At 37.2% G+C, this 26,696-nt stretch overlaps 1 long non-coding RNA gene across 1 annotated transcript; it reads right to left on the minus strand.

The window, feature by feature from the left end:
- Positions 1 to 18,933: 18,933 nt before the first annotated feature.
- On the minus strand, positions 18,934 to 23,113 carry LOC130540717 (uncharacterized). Its single transcript, XR_008954710.2, has 3 exons — positions 23,093 to 23,113; positions 21,196 to 21,291; positions 18,934 to 19,214 (listed from the first exon to the last, which is right to left on the minus strand). It is a non-coding gene; the product is annotated as an uncharacterized LOC130540717 (long non-coding RNA).
- Between the last annotated feature and the right edge of the window lie 3,583 nt (positions 23,114 to 26,696).

Below are 26,696 nucleotides of genomic sequence, written 5' to 3' on the forward strand. Positions count from 1 at the left end.
AAATAGCTCTCTCCTGCTGAGAGAGGGGTCCCAAGCAGGTTTTCTGGTTCCATGGTGAAATGCAAGGGTTTTATAGATGAGCTTGAGGAGGTGGTATCTGATTTACATAGTGCATGAAAGATTGGTTGGACCAGGTGTGTCATTTGCATATGGGCATGAGAAACTGGCTAGGGCTAGGTGTGCCATTTGCATAGCACGCAAAAAGCTGATCACCCCCACCCTAGTCTTTCATTACGTAGATGTGTTCTCTACCTGGCCAGTGCCATGCTGCCTGTTTCTTTACTGTACACATGGTGACAAAGAAAAGGGAAGACGAAGCCTCCATGTTGAACATTCCTAGCCCTCAGGTAGCCCTTTTCTACTGGCACAGCTGCCGGCATTCCCCCATGAAAGCTTCAAGCTTGCCTATCTATATTTGCAGTTCAATTTTTCAGGCTGCTCTTTGTTAGAAAAGAAATGATTTGGGGGCTGCTTTTTTTTGTTAAAAGGGAAATTTTGCTGAGGACTCTTTTACCCTTACTGTCTGCCTAAATAATTTCTTTCTATCTCTTGTATCATAACCGTTGGCCATGTGATTAATGAACTCAATTTCTAGCCCCCATCAGCTCCCTGGAGGTCAGGCTAGCTCAAAATCCCTAGCCCTCTGGTCATGTAATTGGCTTTTGGTGAAGATACCCCATTCTGAGGCTATCTGGTGACCCACCTTGAGTCACAGTTAGCCTAACAAAGACATTCCCATCGCTCAGTAAATTTCAAGGGTTTTTTGAAGCTCTGTGCCTGAAACCTAGGTAAAATAAATAACATTTTATCTTATTTTACATAGTTATATACTTTATTGATATGCTACAATACCTGATCATGTCAATGAAATGTCTCTCCTGAACCAAGCAAAGTCTCAGGAGGAAATCAGGTAACATACTGAAATTAGGGTAATTTGGTTTTAACAAAGGTATGACTTATTAAGGTGAGGCTGGGTATCAATGAATGAACCTCAAAAGATATTTCAGTAAACTTGGTATTACTTGAAGGCTAGAAGGGACAAGGGGTTGAAGCCTTTAGCAGAACTTAGAGTAAGAGAGTCACATAGAAAGGCCACTCAAGGGGAATAGAGTCATTTCCTTGAGAGACACAGTCAGCCGGAAGCAATACTTCAGAGAGGGAAACAAGAGCTAAATATTCTGACTTCTTACCCTAGATCTCCTCTAGGGAGATGGGGGACAGGAATCTCCATTGGCTGAACCTTAGCTGGACCTCCAAAATTGAGACTGTCCTTTGACGGAGTCATAGCCTCTACTATGAATAGTTTGACATCTTTAGCTGTATTTGTACAAATCATTGGAAAATATTGCTCAGTGTGTCCACTACTGACTATATAATAGATACTTCAATGTAGGATGCATATTTCAAAATCTTTTTGTAACATTTTAGGGACATTAAGTCTTCCTTGGAAATAAACTTGGTAAGAAATATTCAGGACCATTCAACAAATCAATGGACAATGACATGTTTCGATATAAAATCAAACAGCTAAAATAGTGCAGACTATTTCCCACTTAAAAGCACTGCCATATATACTTCTTCATCCTCTTTAATGTATATTCCCACCCTTTATTTTGATGAATGTTAAAAATACAACTAGCATATAGATCAATATTGACTCTCCTAAATGTTCTCAGAGTTTTCCTCCAAAAGACATGCACACGTTGCAAAAGCCAATGTGTTTATAATTTATTACAGTTCAAATATTGGGCCATATATTCTTGGTTCTAGTCAAACACTATAGACATATTTAATGGTAAAGATAAACCAAGCATTTCTAGACAGTCACATTCAACTGAAATCGATACAGTGTAGTGATGATTTAGAGTGCTTCTTAGTTTAACTTAAGTAATTTTCTCTTTTTTTGCTTTGAGATTGTAAATCTGACTAATTGCTTCACACTCTCTAGAACTGCTTCTTCTTGCTAAGTATAATTGCTACATCTGGATTCTCCTACACCCAGAGTAATTTTATGGAGGGCTTACCTACTGATCTCATTATACTTCCAGCTCTGATGCATCAAGCACCATGCTGTTATTTACCTACTTCAGTATACTTGATAAATTAAATCCAGACCTTGTTCAATGTACTCCTTTATGGCACAGATATCAAAATTTAGTATGGGTAAGATTAAACTATTAATAATATGCATTTTACTTCTTCCACAGTGGAATATACATTAATTGTCTTTGATTTGACCACAGAAACACCAATAGCAAAGAAAAAGTAATAAGGCTATTTGTGAAATAGATGAGTTTGGCAAAAGAGTATTCTAGGATAATTTTTGAGATGGAAAAGTGATTATATTCTATCATTGCTTAATCAGCTCTTAACTAAAATAGGGTAATGCATAGATGATAAACAGGAAAATGAGAAGATAAAAATAGTAAAGAAGGCAAGAAGAATTGCTACCCTGTACGAACACCCACTGTAAAGCCAGTTATTTTGATAACCACAAAGAATTGCCTTCTAAACTAAGCCCTAACAAAGAGAGTTGATTTTTTCACTTAGACCATATTATTTCAGTCTCATTAAGAAAACCAATCCAATTTGATGAATTTTTTGTTGCTTTGCTCCGGTGCTCACAGCTGGAGGGAGGGACAATCCACAGGCTCTTGTCAGTAGCACCTCACCTCTTTGAAGTTTGTTACAGTTATAGTTCCCTCTAAAGATTTTATCTTTTGACTGTTTTCTCTCCAGTAAAGCCATTGAGCAAATTCATTTGCATTGGCACTGAGGCTTCACTCACCTGAAACAGTCCAAGAACAAGTGTTCTCATCTTTCCTGCTTATCTTTGGAACATTTCTCTGCAGATAATGTGGCGACCTCTCTGTAGCACACACTTCTTAGAAGAGCAGGTAGAAAAGTCTGCTCTGAGATTTGAATGTTAACTAAAGCACAGCTTTTTCCAGGGCAAAGTTCCCCTCCAACAAAGCTTTGGGACACAGTATGGAAATGTTGTTTATTCTACAAAGAACTCTTAAGTGCTAACACAAGTGAATGTTTCTATTTGGGGTCGATGTCAATTTAGGTGGAAAAATAAAACAGAACATTTTGGGGATATTTTTGAAAATATAAAATACAGTCTATCAGAAACAGTCCTCTGTAGCCTACAGTTAGGAGGTGATATTGTTTGGTTGTGACCTCACTCAAATCTCATGTTGAGTTGTAGTTCTCATGATTCCCACGTGTCATGGGAGGGGCCCAGTGGGAGGTAATCAAATCATGGGGCAAGACTTTCCCTAACTGTCCTCATGGTAGTAAGTAAGTCTCATGAGACCTGATGGCTTTATAAATGGGAGTTCCCCTGCACAAGTTCTCTCTTGCCTGCCTCCATGTATGATGTCCCTTTGCTCTTCCTTTGTGATCTGCCATGATTGTGAGGCCTTCCCAGTCATGTGGAACTGTGAGTCAATTAAACGTCTCTGTTTTATAAATTACCCAGTTTTGGGTATGTCTTTATTAGTAGTGTGAGCATAGCCTAATACAGGAGGTTCCTTGATGGATGTGAAACCAGGTAGTAAAGGATTTTTTGTCTATATGAGTTATCTATTGCTGAGTAACAATGCCAAAACTTGGTTACTTGCATTGATAAAATGTATGGCTCTTACAATTTGCATGGGTTAGAAATTTGGAGGTGGCTTAGCTGACTGGTTCTGGCTCAGGTTCTCATGAGGTGACACTGGCTAGGGCTCTATTCATCCAAAGGCTTGACTGGGGCTCCGGAATCCTCTTCCAATATGGTTGACTCCTGTGGCCCCTGTGGCTGTTAGCAGAAGGCCAACACTCACACAGGGGTTTGTTGGCAGAAATCCCTTGCTGGATTTTGACAGGAGCCCTCTGTTTCATGCCACATAGACTGCTTCATAGAGCTACTTTAATGCCCTCATGACATGGCAGCTGGTTCCCCACAGTGTAAGAAATCCAAGAAAGAGCATAAAGAGAAGGTCACAATGTCTTCTGTCTCAGAAGTCACACGCCATCAATTCTACCATTTTCTATTTGCTTTAAATGAGTCTCTAAATCTAGTCCAGGGAATGGAATTGAAGGGGAGAATATAGTAAATTTTGCACCTAGTTACCTACAGTGAATGTCCTTTTCACTTAGTAACATTTTGACTGCTTGAACAATATTATGGTGGACAGATTTTAAGATGAGCTCCATGAATTTTCCTTCTGGTCTTCATGCTTTTGTGTCATTCTCTCTCCTGAATGTGGGCAGAAACTGTGACCTGCTTCTAACCAATGGAATGTTGGAAAGGCCATGAAATGTACATGATTACATAAGATTGCAGTGCCTGTCTCGCTAGGTCCCTCTCTTCCTGCTGCTGGCTTTGAAGAAGCAAACTGACATGACTCCTACCACCATGAGTTCTGGCTGGAATGAGGAAATGAATTCTTTCATAACCTGAGAGTGCTTGGAAGCAGGTGCTTCCCCAGTTGAGCTTCCAGATGAGAATCCAGCCTCAGATGACACCTTGACTGCAGCCTTGCAGAAGATTCAGCTAAGCCATTTCTAGATAATGAATGTGTGTTTCTTTAAACCATTAAATCTCTTGTGATTTGTTATGCTCCATAAGAAACTAATACAGTACTGAAGTTAGGGAAGCCAAGGCTGACCTCTTTGTTTAAATGTTTTAAGCCATAGTACCTTGAAGAAATAAGTCACTTCACATCTTAGCCTCAGTATCCTCATCTGTTCAACAAGAGGGTGGTTTTAATAAGATCGAGGATAATCCAATCATCTTATGTCATGAAACATTACATGTGAGGTCAATAGACAAAGAGGTTAAAATAGATCTCTTCTTATTAAATAGGGAGAAAGATCCTCAAATATCTACCCTCCCATTTTATAACCCAGTAGTTATGAGAAGCACAGATTGAATATTTTTAGACTGGATCACTTTTAAAGTGTCTAGATTCTTCTAGCCTAATCAGGCCATGGTTTTATGACAGCTTTAAAAGAGAAAGAAAAAAGGGGAAAGACCATGAGCACTCACCAGGTGGACAAGGGAAATTTCAAACATACAGTATAAAATTGTTCTCACCACTGATGGCATGGCCCCTACCACTGCCAACCATTTCCCTTTGTGCATGTCTTTCTGAACTATGTGGCAGACAAAAATAGAATGGAAGTTCACTGCCGTATTAGTTGGTTTTCATGATGCTGATAAAGACATACCCGAAACTGGGAAGAAAAAGGGGTTTAATTGGACTTACAGTGCCACATGGCTGGGGAGGCCTCCTAATCATGGCAGGAGGTGAAAAGCATTTCTTATGTGCTGGTGACAAGAGAAAAATCAGGAAGAAGCAAAAGCAGAAACCCCCGATAAACCCATCAGATCTCATGAGACTTAACCACTATCATGAGAATAGCATGGGAAAGATCAGCCCCCATGATTCAATTACCTCCCCATGGGTCCCTCCCATGATGTGGGAATTCTGGGAGATACAATTCAAGTTGAGATTTAGATGGGGACACAGCCAAACCATATCAAATGCTATTAGTGTTCATGGCTTTGACTTACAAATAAAATGTATTTCAAGGTCATGTGGAGTAACATATACTGTTAAATGTAAAGCAGCCAGAAATTTACTCAAACTCAGTGAAAGATATTAGTCAGCTGTGTGTGTGTGTGTGTGTGTGTGTGTGTGTGTGTGTGTGAGATTTGGGGAGCGGGATTGATAGAGTAGGTAGTAACAGGCTTATTAAATTTTACCATTGCCCCCAACTACATCTATGCCCTTTGCTAAGGGAGTTTACAGTTCCATTAAAGTTTAATGTTATATTCCTCTGTCCTTCTAATTTGGGTTTGGTCATGTAACTTACTTTGGCTAATGGCATGAAGGCAGAAGGAACAGTATGGCAGTTACAAGACTAAATTTTGAAATACTTCACATTTTATCTCTTGTGCCTCTGCTACTTCCATATGACAAACCACACCCCTAGTAGCCAGTTTGTCCAAGGAGATTAAAAGACACACAGGTAAAGCCACCCCAGGCAACTATGCGCCTTCAGATAGAAACAAAGGTAACCAAGCTGGTTTACCCTGAGGAAGGACTGCTAACTCAAGCCCGCCTAGATTAGCTAAGTCTACTAACCCACAGGTCTTTTAGAATACCTGTTTACTGCTTTAAGTCATCAAGTACTAGAGTAGTTGTTATGTAGTATTGGAATATAGCTAACCTATACACTGAGCAATGGTGTTAGGAAAGAATATTATGCATATTCTCTATCTCATATCTAGCTTCTCAAAATGCACTATGTTCCTTCCCTTACACATGCTAATAATTTAAACTTAACAGTGTTACCATTGAAAGTGTCCATCTGACTAACTAGTGACCCTATACCAGACAAGGACTGGTAAAATTGCTCTCTATTGGAAAAGTGTAAACATTGAAAATTTTGAAAGACCAAGGACAACATTAAATTGATAGTGTAAATATAGACAACTAAGATTATTAAGGTATTCTAAATAGCTGATATCTTTAGTTATACAAAAGCATTCCTATCAAACAAGAGGTTTTAGGATATGAAGGTTGTTCAGTGCATATACATTTATCATTGCTATATCTTCCTGGTGGACTGATCCTTTGTCATTATGTCATATTGCTTTCTGTCTCTGGTAATTTACTTTGTTCTGAAGTCCAATTTATCTCATATTAATACAGCCACTCCTGCTTTCTCTTGATTAATATTTGCATGGTATACATATTTTTCATCATTTTACTTTCAGTCTACCCATATCATTATATTTGGAGTGAATTTCTTACAGCCAGAATACAGCTGGTCCTCTGGATTCACAGGTTCTGCATCAGCAGATTTAACCAACTGTTCAAGAACCCTCAAAAATAATAGCAACAATACAGCAATAAGAAATAATAGCAATTAAAAAATAATACAGTATAACAACTAATCACATAGCATTTGCATTATACCTGGTATAAAAAGTAATATAGAGATTATTTAAATCCTACAGGAGGATATGCATACGTTACATGCAAAATCCTCAGATTTTGGGATCCACAGGCACCCTGGAACAAATTCAAAGATACTGAGGGATGGCTGCATAGTTTGATATTTTTCATTCACTCTCTCAAACTCTCTCTTTTAATTGGTATATTTAGATTATTTACAGTTAGTAAAGTTATCGATATATTAGGGTTTGTCTGCCATTTTATTTTGTTTGTTTTGTTTAAGATCTCTTATTTTTATTTATTTGTTTTCCTTGTCTTTCCTTCTTATAGGTTACTCAAACATACTTTGTAATTCCATATGAATTTTTCCATAACCTGAGTATGCTTGGAAGCAGGCACTTCCCTAGTTGAGCTTCTAGTTGAGAATCCAGCCTCAGATAACACCTTGATTACAGCCTTGCAGAAGATTCAGCTATAGTGATTTCTGTTTAGTGATTTTTAATATACCTGCAACATTCTTCTTAACAACTGCATAGAATTCCATTATGTAGATATAACAGAGTTTATTTAATTAGCCCCGTTTTGTTCCTTCTTCACAAACATAGCCTAATGGACTTTTTCTGACACTCTGGTTTCAGACCTTTTTCCATTATGATAATCACTACATTAAGGGTTTTCTTGTCTAAAATAATATTTACAGTTTATTTTTCCCAATGAAAAGTGGTAATATTCTAGGAAAATGTCACAACGTCCTTGCGTCTCAATTTTCTCATATGCTGTGTAACCCACACAAATAAACTTGTATTTTCTCAGACCATGCTACCTGCAAAATAAAAATAAAATCACATTAAAAGAAATACAGAATTGCTTTGCCACTGACAGCAGCCTCTATTACGGAATTTTGAAATACCCCCACACATATTTTTCTCAGTGGCCCTGGGCATGCCTCTTGTGTCCATTAACACAGCCTTCTCTGTGAAATGTGGAAGGAACTGTTTTTCTCCTCTTTTCTAGTTGTAGTTTCCTGAGGTGATGTGGCAGATCCATCTGACGCCCTTTGAGGAATTTGAAGGATCTTTAATACCACTGGTGCAATTTCTCCTGAAAAGATTTTTCTGTGCAATGTCGTCACACTTTGTTGGAGACTTTTTGCTATTAAAAATAGAATTACCATTTTCTGGTGGAGGAATCATTTTATTCTTTAAGAATGTGTGTATGCAATAAACAATTCAGTGGGCAGTTTTTGTTACCCAGCTAACTGAATCAATTTAAACATGCAGTCCTTAAATGGTTTATGATTAAATAATTAAACAATTTAAATATCATAACTCCTGTATCTTAAACTATGAGTTTCATGGCCCCAATCAAAATTCCCGTAACATTTTTTTCCTCTATACAGCAGGCCTATGAGTCATTCATAATCAGATACATAATTGGTCAAACCAATTAATCAGCAATCATCTGCAAAATAATTAGAAAATTCCAGCTTATTCAAGGAGCAATAGATTCAATGGCCTTGTATTACAGTTTGACTATATCATCAAAATGCAGCAGATGCATTATGACATTTCCTTTAAATTGGTGAGAAGTCTGTATTCAAACCATTAAATAAGGTGTTAACGCTCTAATTCAAAATTCTTCAGCATAAGAGCATTGAATTGTATCTCCTAACAGTGTAAAAGATTTTTTCCAGGTAATTTTCTATTCCATTACCATATGTGATGCACAGGAGCATAGCTACACATCAAGTTGGCTTTTGGGCTGATAGCTTTTTACTGAGTATTTATTGAGCATATTATTCTATGTTGTAAGGCACAGTGCATCATGCAGATTTTTTTCAGATTTATTATTATGACTTCCCTGCAAGAGGCACATCTTCTTTTATAGTATGAAAACCTGAGAAATTTTGACCTTTTGACCCAGAGAATCAGTACCTAAAGGCAGACTTCTTAACTGGGAAGTCCACTGTGTCATGCATTTCCCCATAAAAAATGTTCATGTTGTCTTCATAGCAGCAGTCTGAAAGAACAATAAGTCTCCTACAAGCCTACATTTCATGGGTAACTTACATTAATATGATGCCTGGCAAGAGGAAATGGAAGCTTTATAGTAATATATGTAAGTTTCTATTCGTTTAAAAACCGTCATGCAATTTGCATGTGACATTTAATTACAGACATCATTTAAACATTCTTATAATGGTTCAATGCTGAGGCTCCAGGCTGCAGCTAACCAAGTTGAAAATCCTGGCTTGGCCACTTACTAGGTATTTGAACTAAGACAAGTTTCTTATTTATTAGGCCTCGGTGTTCTTCATCTTTAAAAAAAGGGGTCTATTTTTAATACCAACTACATACATTTGAGAGATGACTAAGTAAGATAATGCAACTAAATAATTTAGCAGAGTTTTGTTTAGTTAGGGCAAAATAAAGATTAAATATTGTTATTATATCTACAGGTTGGTATATGGTTAGCTTTGCTAGTTAGTACACTTTCACTGTAACTGTACCAGAGTATGTCATCGAAGATTACTTGAGAAATGAGAAGGAAAAAACCAAAATAAATAAACTTGTAGGTACTAAAAATCATGCAAGATCTGTTGTTGTTTTATTGCTTGAGTATCAATGGTATAAAAATACAGTACTCAAGAGCCCATATCATCTATAAAAAAAACAGAAAACACTTATTCCATCTTTATAAATAGACAGGTAGCTCTAGGACGAGAAACCATACAATAAACACTAAAGTAAGCTTTAGAAACAAACATTTAAATCTTCATTCTCAAGTTAACGTTTTCCAAAAGCACATCATTTTATTTTAGTCCTTTGAAATAGAATAGTACCAAGTAAATTTAAAATGTGCCTCGTTTCTGCCTTTCTAGATGCCATTACATTTGCTTACTAAGCCACTTCTCGAGTTAAAGAAATCAAACATACACACTGCTTTCTAGAGCTTAAAATTATGTCTCTTTAAATTAACACCCATCTCTCCAGCAGAGGGAGCAAGTAAGTTTTTGTATTTTCATTTCTACCAAAAGAACTTCTTTGACTTACTATGTGCTTTTGTATAAAACACTTTGAATGCTATATTAAAGAATAAATTTGTAATAAGAATGTATTTAAGTCAACTCAATAGTACATATTAAATGTTCAAAAAATACTCCTAGGTGTAGGTCTTATGCTTTTCATTTTGCTAAAGGCACTACATCTGTGAAAATGTAACTCTAAATATTAGCCAAACAAAGAAAAATTATTTTTAAACTCTTGAAATACTAAACTACATATATACGGTACATTTTAAACAACTATGTATTCTAGAGTTTTTTTATTTTTGAATTTTTTCTTAACTCCCTCTTAGAAATCTAATAGTAGTAGAAACATGCCAAATAAATGTTGGAAAAAGATTGTTACATATCTTGGGATATGCTATGTTTGTGAGTTAAATGTGTAATATTAAACTCACATTGGATTACAATGATTTAATTACTTAGACTTTAAAATCATAATTCTTAGGGTGTAATTTCTCTTAGATTTAGTTCCAAAATCATTTCAATAATTTGTAAATGGCTTTAAATTTTGAACTTAATAAAATAAAAACTCTTTAGTGAGTTTTTTCCTCCTCTGTTATCTAGTTTTTCTTTCATAATTTTAGGAATAATGAATTAATAGTCCTAAGAACTAATGACTACTTATTCTGAGAGACCCTAGTAAGGCAAGAAAGCTTATAGGCTTTAAGCATAAATTTCTATTCTTAAGGAGAGCTTTATTAAATGTGTACCTGATGCATTTAGCATTTACAAATTCTCAATATGTATCCAAGAACTAGGACTGACATGTTGAATTTCTTAAGTTAACTGCTCCATATATATACATATTTAATATATATAAAACAAATTATTGTATAATAACAAATCCTTTTAAGTATTTAAAATAACTCTAAAATTTGACTTTGGTTCTGGCATTGACATGAAGGTACTTGGAGACCTTAAGAAAGTTGCCTACGGTTGCTAAGATGTATTTAACCACAGCAATTCTGCAAACAGCCTTGAACACTGCAGTACTCATACTGTACTTCTTAGTTCTATGTTAGTTACAAAGGTACAGTTGCGAAGATATATTTAACCACAGCAACTCAGAGATGCAAACAGCCTTGAACACTGTAGTATTCTTACTGTACTTCTTAGTTCTATGTTAGTTACAAAGGTACAGTTGCTAAGAGGCAAACAGCCTTGAACACTGTAGTATTCTTACTGTACTTCTTAGTTCTATGTTAGTTATAAAGGTATGGTTGCTAATATGCAAACAGCCTTGAATACTGTAGTATTCTTATTTACTTCTTAGTTCTATATTAGCTACAAAGGTCTCCAGTCTCAGACCATCCCTCAACATGACAGAATGTATTTGGTGTAATAGAATCTTATCATATTCAGTAAAAAGGTTTGCCAGGACCCTATATCCTGGCTTTTTGTTGTTGTTGTTGTTGTTGTTCTTCAGAGATGATTTCTACTAGCTTATCCCAGTAAATGTGAATAATAATGCTTTCCTTTTCAATTCCAAATATCTATAGGAATCTCTGGAGATGATTTCAATATTTGTTGAATCTCTTGCCTCATAACTCATGTCTTCTTTATGCCTGAGAAAATATGCAAGGCAGAGAAATGTTCCTATTCTCAGTGAGCGCCACCTCCATACCTCCAGTCCAAGCTACAAATGTGGTTAAGTCTTGAACCCATCTCTCCTTCACCAATGTGGCAAAGTAATCAAATATATTGCTTCTACCTCCTAAAGTCTTCCAAATCGATTTACTTCTTTTTCCTTTTCTATTGCACTACCATAATCAGGGACACTATCTCTCAACTTGTGTTTCTACAGTAACCTACAGACTGGCTCATTCCAGTTCATTTTGCTCACTACACCCAGATTTATTTAATTAAAAAGCAAATATTATCATATTATCCTGTTTCAGTCCCTCGACAATTTCTAAATGCCCTTTGTATAAAATCTAAGCTTCTTCACATGGCTTAAAAGAACCTTAATGGCTGGGCACGGTGGCTCACACCTGCAATCCCAGCACTTTGGGAGGCCAAGGCAGGCGGATCACAAGGTCAGGAGATCAAGGCCAACCTGGTTAACACGGTAAAACCCCGTCTCTACTAAAAGTACAAAAATTAGCTGGGCGTGGTGGCGGGCACCTGTAGTCCCAGCTACTTGGGATGCTGAGGCGGGAGAATGGCATGAACCCAGGAGGCAGAGCTTGCAGTGAGCTGAGATTGTGCCACTGCACTCCAGCCTGGGCAACAGAGCGAGACTCTGTCTCAAAAAAAAAAAAAGAAGAAGAAAGAACCTTAACAACTTGGACCTACCTAATTTTCCAGTGTCCTTTTCTGCCACTGCTATATGCTCTAGGCAAATGAATCATTTATTTCAATCTTTGGACTCTTATCAATTCTTAACCTAAGTCAGGGTTACTCAACCTTGACACTACTAATATTTTGGGTTGAGTAATTGTTTGATGTGGGGAGCCCTGCTGTGCATCGTAGGATGTTTGGCAGCATCTCTGGCCTCCACTCAGTTGATGACAGTAGCAATCAGTGTCCAGTTGTGACAACAAAAAATGTCTCCAGATTTTTCCAAATGTCCTCTGGATAGGGGCAATGTTATTTCCCATTGAGAACCACTGCCCTAAGTGAACTAGCCCAACCCATGATTTTATATGCCAAATATTACAAGCAAGGGTGTTAAAAGATCCATCTCTCTCTCTCTCTCTCTCTCTCTCTTTCTGTCTTTCTCTCTCTGTCTCCTCAGTCCAGCAATAAGTAGTCCAGTAGTGGTATCATAGCACCAAGATTGTCAAGAACCCAGGTTCTTTATTTGGCTTCATCAAAGTAAGAGTTAAGAGTTTTTCCCTCATCCACATGTTCTAAGATGATTTGCCACCGCTATGTCCATATTCTGTCCAACAAGAAGATAAAAACCAAGAGAAGTGAGATGAGTATGTACTCTCTTTTTCAAAGCATATCCCTAAATGCACACATCACTTCTAGCTGCAAAGGAGTCTGGGAAATATAAACATCGAATTTCCATTGCAAAAAATATGATATTAATAAAAGCAAATAAAAGAATCAGTAAAATGTATATCAGGGAACAACAAGCAGTTTTTGCCACATCCTGACTTTTTGACCACCAAAATATCTGCTGTGCACCTTTCTTTTCATAAGAAAAGTACATTCACCTCTTGTCCAAAGGAAAAACAAAAACAAAAACAAAACCAGTCCCAGATGGGTACTACTCTCAGATCAAAGTCCAGGATCTCTGGGAGATAGTCTTCTCCATAAATTCCATATGTTGCTTCTCCTGATTAGGAAACTATGAATGAAAAAGAAAGTTATATGTCCCCCATCGCTATTTACACACACGTGCTCACAAACTCAACAGCAGATGATGTTAGGAACAAGATAATCTCTGGCACATAGCAACAATCAAATTCTGCTGGGAAGACTGGACTTGGGAAGACTGCTGCCCTGACAGACGTGTAGTTCTGGTCTGGATAAGCCCATCTGGCAGCCTCTGATTCCTGCACTCCTAATTTTATATTCAGGAGCTTCTTGTTTGTTCTTATTCTCTGTGATCCTACCAAAAGTAGGAAAGGGATGTATGCTTTTCTTATGGGCAAAACTTTTGCAGCCTGTTTTCTACTAAGTAGGTTTTGGTCTTTGAGGGTTAATTTAGAGCTGAAATCATCACAGGGTTTTCTAGGTCAGGCTTCTGGTTTCTTTGCTGATAATAAATATCTTGTGTTAGTATCTATTATCAAATTTCTAGAAGTCTTGAGCCTAAAGAGTTTTACTTACTAGCCACTTTGATGTTCCAATTTCCCTCTTCTCTCAATTGAATTCTGGCTCCCTTTAGAACCTAAAAGCTTCAGGAGGAATGCAGCCTCTATAATCTGATCTCTGTTACTGACTGTCAAAAATACACAACAGGAGAAAACCCCAGGGTCACAGTCTTATGTGACCTCCTACTAAATCTACCTGCTCAGAGCCACCCATCATCACTGCTTCAATTGGGGGAGAGATATAGTTGGTAATAGTTGTCATTTTCAGCTCTGCAAAGCGCAAATTACTGGACCTTCATTCAACACAGAACATGAGATTCTTGTGGCTATTTTTTTCTGTCTTCACCAGCATCTAACACCCAGTATGAATCTTAGCAAGTGTTCAGTAACTGATTTTCAGTGAACTTTAAACGTTAATTAACTCCACAAAGTATTTGAAAAGAACCAAATGAGTTGCAGACTGGGTGCAGGATGTTTGGAGAGATCTCTGTGGCTGTAACTGCTAGGACAATCCTACAGAGGGGGTAGGATTTATGCAGAAATTTCCATATTACAGAACTTTTCAAAAAAACATTAGTAGTATTATTTAACCTTCAGATCAATCCCACGAGATGATACATTGCCAGTTTACAAATGACAAAACTGAAGTTCAAAGCTTTCTCCCTACTGCTGCTCAGTCAGTAAGATAGATAACTTAGATTCAAATCCACTTCTTCCAAATTTCAAAATCTTCACTCCTCTCATTTTCTATAACTGCCACTTGTGATTAACAGGCCAAAGGGAAATGGGGAGAATATTCTAAACACAGGGAGAAGCCATGGCCAAATTATGCAGAAGGAAGAAAGAAGAATGTTTCTTTCTTCTTTCTGGATAAGAAGAGAATTACGTATTTAGGTCAGCTTGGATGAGGCGGGGGGTGCTGTATAAAAAAGAAGAAACTAATGAGAAGTTAAATTGAAAAAACCTCGACTTCAAAAGGTATTTAAATTATTTTGATAAGCAATGCTCCTTGAATGTGTCTTCATTTTGCTGAATTTCAATACAGAGTAAGTGGTGTTATAGCAAGTGTTCATTTTATGAATACATATTTTAATGCTTGCCCTCTCCCTTTTATGAGACAATTATTGTTTGATTATCTGGAAAAATGGTATGCTATTGTTCTTGCTACATTAAAAGAAAAACTTAAACATTCATCTTGTTAAAATATAATTCACAGTTTGCCATTTATTTCTTTTATTCATTTTATTGCTACTGCTACAAATAACATTGAAGTAAACAATGTTTTTCATTTTTTTTTGAGAAATTCTTTAGGAAAAGTTATTCTATTCAATCTCAGAGGGTAGAATAATGGCTTGTTTTTTCTCTGAATGCCTTTGTCTAACATAGGAAACATAAAAGAAGCACAAATGAGTTGATTGTCTTGGTACCCATTTTAGGAAGCTCGTTATTAGTAAATTCATTATTATAGAGGAATTTCAAAAGAAAAAAATAGGGTATTTGAGGGTCACAATTAAATAAATGGATCTTGGTAATTAGACTTTTTTGGAAAGATAATGTATTTGTCAGATGTATTTAGATGAGTTTATTTAATAAATATCCCCAGGAGATGTTAGTTCCTCTTGTATTTAATCATGATGGGTTTCTATACATATCCTGAGGATATTAGGGAATTTCCTGTTCTGTTAATGGGCTGCTCCAAATTTTCTTAGTTTCAGAACTGACAGAGATCTCATCCCAGCCTTAATGACTATTTAAAGAATACTGACTGGAGTAGGTGATTAGCAACAGGAAATAGGATTTAGGTAATTGAAATTTATCTTGGGTCAAAAGAGACGGAAAGGAGAGAAGATTGCAAGATCTAACAGTTTTTAACTTGCTATTGGAAATTAAAAAATGAAAAGAGATATCTCTGCTCTTAATCAGTGTTATGACTTTGCTTCACTTAAATCTCCATTTTAACCTACAGTTTTTAATACTAGCTCACGTAGGCAAGGCAATTTCATTGTGCTTTCAAAGTGGGCCAGTCACCATAAACCAGTGAAAGTCCTGGAACTTATAAAATGAATTGGAAGAAGGTATTGACATGGTCATGCATCGAGCAATTCATCCATAGCACATAATCACATGTGGCATTTTTCAGCGGAACACCAATTATCTAAAAACATGTAAAGCAAACAAATACGTTTTGTTTTCATAGATAGATAGATAGATAGATAGATATACATAGTTATAACTCAAATTGCAGGGCTAAACTTTGACCAATGCAGTGACAATATAAAATTTATGTGAGCCAAAAGTGGAAGATAAAACACAAGAAAGTAATAAGGTTTTTATTATAAGTGTGGATGGTAACATGTTGAGAATAAGTTCAGACTAGAATCAAATCAAATCGAATTCAAATAAGACAATGCATGTAAAACCACTGGATGCACTCTACAGCCTTCGCAAACGTGCATTAAATGTCTTCAGTCTTGTTCAGGTTCAAGTAGGCACATATAAATAGACAAAATAATACATGAGAAACCATCATTACTTTTATTTCTCAAATTCAATCATTCAGATCCTTTGATGATCATTCTGGTAAGGTGAGAGGTAGGACAGAGAATTTCTATAGCAACTGAAGTAATAAAAAGAGCAATTCAAGGGCTTTTCTCATGTGCTGCCATTGAGATAATTTGAAGGAAAAGTACAGGCTAAAAGGACTCAAGGTGGGATTCTTCCAGCAAAACGCAGAAATAGAGACGGCCAACTGCAGGCAGGATGTAGTAATGGAACAAGTAGAATTTCAGGTGTGTGTCAGACCTTTTTAAATCCTCCTACCCTGCTTGCGGGCAATGACCTTGATAGAATATTTAATCTCTCACAGCTCAGTTTCTTAATCTCTACAAAACCAAAGTGACATCGTGGCAAACAGAGAACACAAGTTAGCATTTTCTTCTTTTGTTAAGCCTGCCCATAATATCACATATGACCAGCAGAAAACATCTATTAATGGAGCTAAACTGTGTATGAGACATACTGCAATACAATTCTTAGCAGTCTCCCAAATTTGGAAAAATAGGAAAATACATTTAGGAAGGTTCAGGGTCTGGGCTGGGTAACTTTAAGGCAGATAAATGCTAGAAATGGGCAGGGTTTACTTTGATTGCTAAACTTAGCTGTGAGACGATCTTGAAGGGAGTCTTCAGGAGCAAACTGTTAGTCTTGATAATAAGTTGTTTAGGTCTTTCCTAGTCTTATCTTTCAGGAGCCAGTAATTCTGAAGCATGCAGATAAGGTATTATTGCTTGGTCCCAGCATTGTTTAACATAGGGACAGAGAATCAGGTTGGGCTTCAATTATTGAGCCTCACATAGCATTTTTGCCTTCAACAATATAGTATCTTTTCTAAAAAATTATTTTTGTTACCTAATTGCATTAAATCATGACTCCATATTAAATTAACTTACAGTGTGTAATATATACAGGGACTTCTTATTCCTTATTTTAAAGCAAAAGCTTTCTATAATTCTGCAATGCCCTCTTGAAACTATGTAATAGTTTTACCGTTTTTATGATTTCTATTTCTATTATTTTTAACCTTATTTTATTCCTTCTAATGTCCTTTTTTACATTTTGTAATTTCTTGTATTTGGTGATTAAAGATTTTAATTATTTTTGTTTATTATCATAACAATAGATTTATTTATGATAGATTTTTCCTGTGAGCACTGATTTAGCTGTATCCGTAAGTTCTTCATGGATTGTATTTTGCAGATTGTCAGTAATTTGATTCCTTATGACCCAAAATGTCTTTAAAAGAGTTGTTAAATTTTCTTTGGCATACTAGTATTTCTTTAACTTTTGTTGCTCATATTTATTTTCATTTTTAGCTTAAATTATACCCATGGTTTGGAAGAGACCAGGAGTGAACCTTCAAACCCAAACTGGTCCAGTTGATTAGTTCCCTTCTTGAGGAAATCAGGAACTGGACTAGGGAATTTTTCAGTGAAACAAAGAATGACTTAAACAAGGAATAGGAGACTCAGAAAGACTGGCATTAATTGAACTTATACACAGAAGGAGAGAACAAATATATGCATGGAAAATATCTATTGGTTACCTTTAGCTCTCTAGTCTCCAGCCTAGGCTGTTCTTGGGGCCCAACTAAAACTCTGACTTTGGATTTCATGAAACTCCTCTGCAGCACCATAAATACAGCTCCCATTTTACTTACACTGGCCTCAGGAGATTTCCCTTAATTTCAGCCTGAAAAGACCAATAAATATACAGTGGAAATATTTCTGTTGTAATGATAGTTAACAGTCCAGCAGATAAAATAAAACCTGGGCCAAATTGAAGATATCACGTAGAACTGGCATTCAAAAAACAATTTCAGGGTTGTAAGAAATTCTGTGAATAAAACTTTTCATCAAGACATTTAAATCTAGAAAATTAACCTAAGAAAATCAAGGATAAGTAAAAAATATATATACAATTAGTTTATAGTCACATTATTTATCATTGTAAAGAACGTCCCAAAATTGGAAATCATCTACATGTTCAATATTATGGAATTCATCAAATATTATAAATTACTTGATGTTTCCATCATTTTAAAAAGTTTCAATAATTAAATTTTATGCAGCTCTAACTACCTAAATATGGAAGAATTTCTGTGAGTTATCAAAGGAAATAATGCAAATCATTTTGTAAACGTTCCCATTTTTACAAGAAAGGCTGTGTGTGCACACACTTGCGTATGTGAACTGAAAAATATTGGATGGATATACAGCAATGTGTTATGAGTTATTATTCCCTGGTTGGTGGACTAAAGGTAATTTTATTAGCATTTTTCAAAATTGGTATTATTTATAGTAAACATATACTATGTAATTATAAGAAATAACCTATTTCATCTTAAGAAAAAAGAAAGGAATGTATGTGACCAAAGAAAATGTTTTATGTTGAGAAGGCCATAAAAACTCAGGCATTATGAGATAAACAGGAAATGAAGTCAAAGGTCAAATCTTGAGGCACTGGGAAAGGCCTCATTGCCAGGTAATAAGAAAGAACTACTAAGGATCAGGTTATTTCTCTCTTAGTAACTGCTCTAGACAAGTAAGTAGGGCAGTCTGGTAAAGGGTAGAAAAAGAAGTTCACATTTGATAAATAGATTTTTATTATTGAAGATCCTGAAGAAAATGTTTAGATTTTCTTCCTGGAAAAAAAAAATGATATGAATGCTTTGCCGTGTTGTCTTAGCAATTTACATCACTTTAAATTAACTCAGCAAGTCATCCTTTGCCCTGTGCAAATCTTCCAGGCGTCCTTTTGTATTTCCTTTGCCCTTTTCTTGGCCCTGTTCTATGTTGTATTGTTCCAATAGGAACCAAAGCAAGGGCCTCCTGAGTCCTCCAGCTTGTTATTTGGCTGATCAGAGACCTGGCAGGAAAGGGAAGGAAGGCAGAACATGAGATACAGTGTCCACTCCCCTGGCAGGCTTCCTGCCAACTGAGGAAGACCCTGCTTCTCTTCACACAGCATTTTTATGCTGCTTCTCCTTACCCCTTCCAATCTAAGCATGGACATTCAGCCCATCACCAGTTCTGCACTGATCCCTCATGGGTTCCTAACCCTCTGCCCTCACCTTACTAAATAGCCCTTTAATTAAACTCTCCTCAAATTACCCAGTGTGTAACTAAAAGAGTATAACTGGATTGTTTGTAACACAAAGGATTAATGCTTGAGGGGATGGATACCCCATTCTCTATGATGCGATTATTATGCATTACATGCCTGTATCAAAACATCTCAAGTACCCCATAAATATATACACCTACTATGTACCCACAAAAATTAAAAATTAAAAAAAATTTTAAATAATATAAAGTTACCCAGTGTGGTAGACCATCTGCTTCCTGCAATGCCCTCATCAATACAGATATTAATCTGTAAAACAGATGAACAGGGTCTACCGCCCTGTTCTTTGTACAAAATAACTTCATTAAATATTTCATCAGCTTCATGGTTGCTCGTGGAATGTAATTGGAACAGACCTGCAGCGGACCTTGTCAGTATTCTGCCTGTAACTCTCACATCTCTTTGCTTATGTCTTTCATTTTTATTCTCTGAGGCAGCACGTGCTCTCTTTGTTGGAGGCCTACCTCCATCTGCCAGAACCCTCTGACTACACACAGGAAAAAGCAAACATGCCTAGAAACGTACATATCCCCATCATGACTGACGGTGTGGTTGTAAATACTTCAGCACCCTCATCTCTGATGGGAACAAATCTAAGAAGTGACAGGCCTTATCTCCAGATCCTCTTTACTGGATTGAGCCACAGATGTTTTCCATGAAGTCTAACTATATAATGCAAGCTTGTTTGGATTTCTTCCCTTTCCTTCACTTCCTTTCCCATCTCTGTTTCAGGTCCCCGCCCATCTATTTGTTTTTCCTGGATATATTTCCTAATAAACCATGTTCACCCAAATTCTCATCTCAGGGTCTGCTTCAGAGCAACCCCAATCTAAGTCAGGAATCATATGACATACATTTGAAAATAGTTTTTTTTAACATAAAATGATAGCAAAAATAAAAAATCTCTTATAACCATTGCAAAAGACTAGACATGTCTAAAAGTAATCCATGTCAGATAAATTTAGTTTTTTGATCAATTGTGATTTAATATAATTAATTTTAGGCCTGGTATCAATTTTCTAAAAAGCACTGCTCTGGGGAAAAGTGAAAGCAAATCCCTTTCTCTGACATATTTTTAATGTTGAGATATTAGATTCTAAGACACAGACTCTATGGACTCTAATGAGATCACATCACCCATTGCTAGTGGGTGTGGCACTGACAGGGATAAGGAGGTAGCATCCTGCTGGCCTTTCAGAGACCTATGAAGAAAGTAGTAGGTGCTCAGTGAACTAGTTACACTTTGAGAAGTCTTCTGATAATCATTTGTCCACTTCCAGGGGGCTTTCAAACCCGATTCATCTTCAACCTCACCAGGGGAATACAGGCCCCTTTGTAAAATCAGAGTAATGGATGGAAAAGAGACCAAAAAGACACGGTTCATTATCTTCCTATTTCAGCCTTTACTTTGACAAATGAGGTGACCAAGCCCAAGCGTGTAGGAGGTTTACACAAAACCATTCAGCTGGTTAGTGGAAGGGCAGGGACTTAGATCCATTTGTCCAACGTTCTAGCTAAGTGAGTTTCTTCGGCTGATACTACTGATTCCGCTTTTGAATTATTCAAATATCCTTCAAGATTCTGAGAGAAATGCAAATTTAATCTTTCACCACTTTTTTTTCTCAGATAATTATTGCCATTATATCAGAAAGTTAAGTGATGATTTTATCAATTACCAAAGTTGATTGAGGTTGGTTATTTGTGAAGTCATTAGAAAGCTTACCTTATCCGTTATGAACCTGACTTTAAGATGAGGGATGAGGGATGTGGATCACCCTTGTTTTTCTCGCAGAAGGGCTGAGGTGTCACCATCCTACTTCTAGAAAGGGAGCCACGTGTCACCAACAAATCAACAGTATTAAGGAGAATGTTTAACATAAAAAGTCATGTTTTATAACAAAAATGTAGAACATTTATTCAAGTCAACAAAAGAAACAAAATATTGAAACAGTTAATGTCTTCTCTAATCATTTCTTTTTGTTCATTTACAGAGTAGTAACGATTATTTTCTCTGTCTTAATTTCTAAGCAATTTCTCAATTTAGAATGAATTAACTGGAAGAATAGTTTGTTTTTTCTACACATACAGAAGACAGTACAGATGTAAATAACCTTTTCAACAAGATATCCTGATAAATCCGTGGACCTAAATTATTTCCACTGGTACATCATTACTATATTTTTCAACATCTAATAAGCAAACATAAGATCTGAAAACGAGTTCTCCCTGCGTACTTGCATCTGTTACAATGAATATTGTGTGTGGTTTGGGTTTTGGCTGAGATAATTGTGAAATATTTACAAAATTCATTCTAAAACGTTTACATGCACGCTAGTGGCTTTTAGTTAAAAGTAGGAATACAAAGCACATGATGGTCTCTTCACAGAGAAATGTCAATAAGAAAGTTTAAAGATATTTCACAAGTACATTTAAAAGGTATCAAATTATGTTTGCACTTTTGATCAGTTTAAATAGCATACATATCTTAAATATAGGTTTTTAAGTCTTTTGTAAAGCTTCTTTTCTAGGAGAGGAGAGGCCCCTATCAATAGAAGATTTTTAATCATCTATAAATTAAAAAGCACAAATGTTACACTGTCCTGTAAAAACCTACACGTTCTATTTCTGTAAAATTTGCTTCTACTTACATGCAAAACTAACATTATTTGTCAGAAGAGATTATGGAAGAAATAATTAATTTTGAGAAAAAACTATTAGTGTGAACAAAATAATGCTACTTAAAAAGCAATTGCTTCATAATTAGAATCATTCTGCACAAATCTAATTCACATTTGTTGTTTTTATTACATGTATACACAAAATTATCTTTGAAATGGACCACTTATCATCTCTTCCAACATTAAGCCAACCAGCAGACTTGAGCCTAATGTGAGAATTCAAACCAAATTCACCTCTCACCAGCTGTGTGACCTTGGGCAGGTTACATAACCCCTCAGTTTTTCTTATCTGTAGAATGGATATGTTAATGAGAGTAATTACATCATAGCATTGCTGTGAGGGTTAAAATGAATCAATATAAAGAAATATTTAGAAGAATGTCTAGCACAGAGTGACATTATATATGTTTTTACTACTATTGTTATTCCCAGTCCATAGGAGGCACTCAGTAAATATCTGTTAAATTAAATGCCTCTGCCAAATAAAACAACACAAAGCAGCCTCGATAAGATAATATGATACAAATTATTCTCACATTTATTAAATACATAATTTCTGAGACAGAAATTCAGAAACTCTGTTCCAGAAACTGGTATTTACAAGGCCAGGAACCGTTTGTGCAGTGTTATCTGTAGGTCTCTGAGAACACCATATCCCTCCCACAAACTGTTCTAGGGCCTGAAGCCCAACCAATACACCCTTGGCTAAATCTTTGAAAGTCCTTTTAAAAGGCAATTTTTAAAAAGCAGAAGACGTGGTGTTACATATTAAAACATAGCCATTTAGGGGCGGGCGCAGTGGCTCACGCCTGTAATCCCAGCACTTTGGGAGGCCTAGGCGGGCGGATGAGGAGGTCAGGAAATCGAGACCATCCTGGCTAACACAGTGAAACCCCGTCTCTACTAAAAATACAAAAATTAGCTGGGTGTGGTGGCGCACACCTGTAGTCCCAGCTGCTTGGGAGGCTGAGGCAGGAGAATCACTTGTACCCCGGGCCGGGCGCGGTGGCTCATGCCTGTAATCCCAGCACTTTGGGAGGCCGAGGCGGGCGGATCACGAGGTCAGGAGATCAAGACCATCCTGGCTAACATGGTGAAACCCCATTTCTACTACAAATGCAAAAAATTAGCCTGACATGGTGGCAGGCGCCTGTAATACCAGCTGCTCGGGAGGCTGAGGCAGGAGAATGGCGTGAAACCGGGAGGCAGAGCTTACAGTGAGCTGAGATCTTGCCACTGCACTCCAGCCTGGGCGACAGAGCAAGACTCCATCTCAAAAAAAAGAAAAAAAGTATCACTTGTACCCAGGAGGCGAAGGTTGCAGTGAGACGAGATCAGGCCACTGCACTCCAGCCTGGGTGGCAGAGCAAGACTCCGTCTCAAAAAAAGAAACAAAAACACCTAGCCATTTAGAACAAGGTGAGGTATACTTGAATACCTACTGATACTTTAGTCATACAGTTTATTAGATTAGTCAACTAGTTTTAGACACATTCTGTGGGATGATATCAGTGAAAGAACAAGCATACTAATGGGAGAGTTCTGGAAGGACTCTGTTATAAGGTGGGAGGAATAAATTGCCTGTTTAATTTTTTTTCAGAGGCTAGTACACCTCTGTCATCTTAAAATGCCATCAATATTAGTTTAAACAAGAATTTTCAACCTCAGCATGTATGTGGTAGTGTGTCTAGCTTTTGAAGCCACTGACAAAAAGATCTGATAATGTTCCATGTTATGACACTTCCATTATCTCACAAAATACTTTCTTGCTTTAAAAAAAAGAAAAAAAAAGTGGTTCCAGACTTCAAAGCAAAAGCTTGTCTCCACCTAACACCAAAGGTTTCATTTATACTGTGTGCTGAGTACAAATTGCAGTGCAAAGTCAGTCTGGATCTGTCAGTGACACAATTAGGAAACCTGGCATAGGGTTACCAGGGCAGAGACTGCTGCTATGTAAATTTAACCTGCTACATTCAAAGGTGGAGGAAGAACTTAGAAACCACTGTTGTTCTGTAAGAAGCAAATGGCACCGATTTTTAGTACACACCTACTGAACTAATTCCAGAAAGTTCACAATCCCTCAGTATTACTTTGAGTTCCAGGATCTGGGTTAATATATTCAGGGCATGTGCTATAGCAGGGAATGAAGGTTGGAATATACGTAGTATCCCATCTGATACTTCCATGGATTACCATTACTTATATTTGGAGTGGTGGATCCATAATTAGCATTCTTCTTCCTTCCCAAGATCAGATACGGTAGACATGGGAGTCAGATTGATGGAAACTAATGCGCCAGCTCTCTTACTGGAAGAAGCTAGCTCAGGGGACACATGGCAGGTGTGCTGACAGATGGCTTGCTGACACTCATGCGAATTTAACTTTCACACACACCCCCAACCCCAAGACATGGCAAGAAGCAAAGTCAACTCTATCAGTTATGGAAGAGAGCAGACCACAATTAATTTTCACTGCAGGTAGACAGTTTCCACCTCCCTCTGCCCTCAAGAACAAAAAGGAAAAAAATAAGTCAAACACACCAGTTCTGTCTTTCACTAATGAATTAGAAAACTCATCTCTCTTCATATGAAGAGAGTTCAGGGATTTTGATCTAGCATGTGGTTTTCAGCTGGTGTGCAGATAGACTCCACAGGAGACTTGAAGAAATGCAAGGAGATGCTCCTGGAATTTAGTAGGTGTGTGTTAGAGTTGCCAAACATCCTGCAAAGCACACTACAGTCCCAGCCAATGAAGAACTCTATTACCTAAAAGACAATAACACTCCTGTTGAGAGCACTTCTGCGGACCTTTCCACAGGAAAACATGAGGAAAAAGGAATGCATCACCCTAGCAGTATCGTAGGTGGGCATGTGTGTGTGCACGTGCAAGTCTGCACCTATGGGGACACAGCTAAGTGAATTATTGCTCTCTCTCTCTCTTTTTTTTTTTTTTTTTTTGAGATGGAGTCTTGCTCTTGTTGCCCAGGCTGGAGTGCAGTGGCGCGATCTCGGCTCACTGCAACCTCCACCGCCTGGGTTCAAGCGATTCTCCTGCCTCAGCCTCCCAAGTAGTTGGGATTACAGGTGCCCACCACCACACCCAGTTAATTTTTCTATTTTTAGTAGAGATGGGGTTTCACCATGTTAGCCAGGCTGGTCTCGAACTCCTGACCTCAGGTGATCCCCCTGCCTCGGCCTCCTAAAGTGATGGAATTACAGGTGTGAGCCACCAAGCCCAGCCAAATTATTACTCTCTTTTTCAAAAAATTAAGGTATAATTTATATTCAATAATAGTCACTGTTTTTAGTAAACAATTCTGAAACAATTCTGAGACGTTACTATCACCAAGATATAGAACAATTCTATCTCCTCCAAAATTCGTCCATGACTTTTGAAGAAAATTCCTCCTACCCCAAACCCCTAGCCACTATTGATCTGCTTTATGTCCTCATAATTGTGCCTTTCCCAGAAGATCATATAAATGGAATCATACTTTTGCATCTGGCTTCTTTCACTCAGCACAGCACATTGGAGATTCATTCATGTTGTTGCACATATCAATAATTCATTTCTTTTTATTGCTGAGTAATACCCCATTGTGTGGAGGTACCCCAATTTGCTTATTCATTCCCTAGTTGAGAGGCCATTCATGTAAACTTCTAACCTTTAGAGATTTAGGTTGCAGATAAATATCTTTCAAGAAGCCATGTCCAAAACTGAACTTGCTGAATCTCTCTCCGTATTCTCTCTCAACACCTTTGGGAAACCATTTTGATTCAGGTGATGTAATTCAGTGAACCCAGGTTTCTTGTACATGCTACCATTATATCATTTACTACATTGTGATTGCCAATTTCTCCCAACAGGCTTGAATTCACTGAGGTAGGTGTAGTGTCTCATTTAACATTTTTTATCCAAGGCACAAGTACAAGGCTTGGAGCATATAGGGTGTTAATATTTATTGAATAAATGCTTGAGCAAATCAATGGCAAGTGAATGAAAGCACTCTTATATGTGTCTTATTTATGTATTTTTGAGCCAACAATATGTGCATCTGTGCAGGAGTCCACACTTGACTGTTGATATCTAAGAGGAACTCAAAGTTCCCCTCTGCTTTTCTCTCTACACCCTACACATGCACACGCACACACACACACTCACACACACACACTCACACACACTCACACCCAAGTAGAAATGTAGACTCCTAAGTACGTGATTGTTTCTTTTGCAGCCACCTTATCCTCTAAGATTTATCAAGAAAAGATTTACACAGAGACCAAGCCAGGTAGGCGTGGGTGCCTTATAATAATGTCATTATAGGCAAGAAATGTTGGCACAACCAGGGAACTCCATCCCAGGCCTGATGGCCCTTAATTAAATAAGTCAAGCTGTCTCCTTTGCTCCTCCCCTCTAAGCCCAAGTCCAAATTTCAGCTCTCTGAATCACAGTACTGAGATGGCAGGAAAAGATGGAAAAGCTAGCAAGAACGTGTGGATACGCCTCAAGCAGGGGCCAGGTCCCATCCAGAAACAGCCTCTGGGAG

This window comes from Pan paniscus, chromosome 14 (assembly GCF_029289425.2).
Source record: "Pan paniscus chromosome 14, NHGRI_mPanPan1-v2.0_pri, whole genome shotgun sequence".
Taxonomy (NCBI): domain Eukaryota; kingdom Metazoa; phylum Chordata; class Mammalia; order Primates; family Hominidae; genus Pan; species Pan paniscus.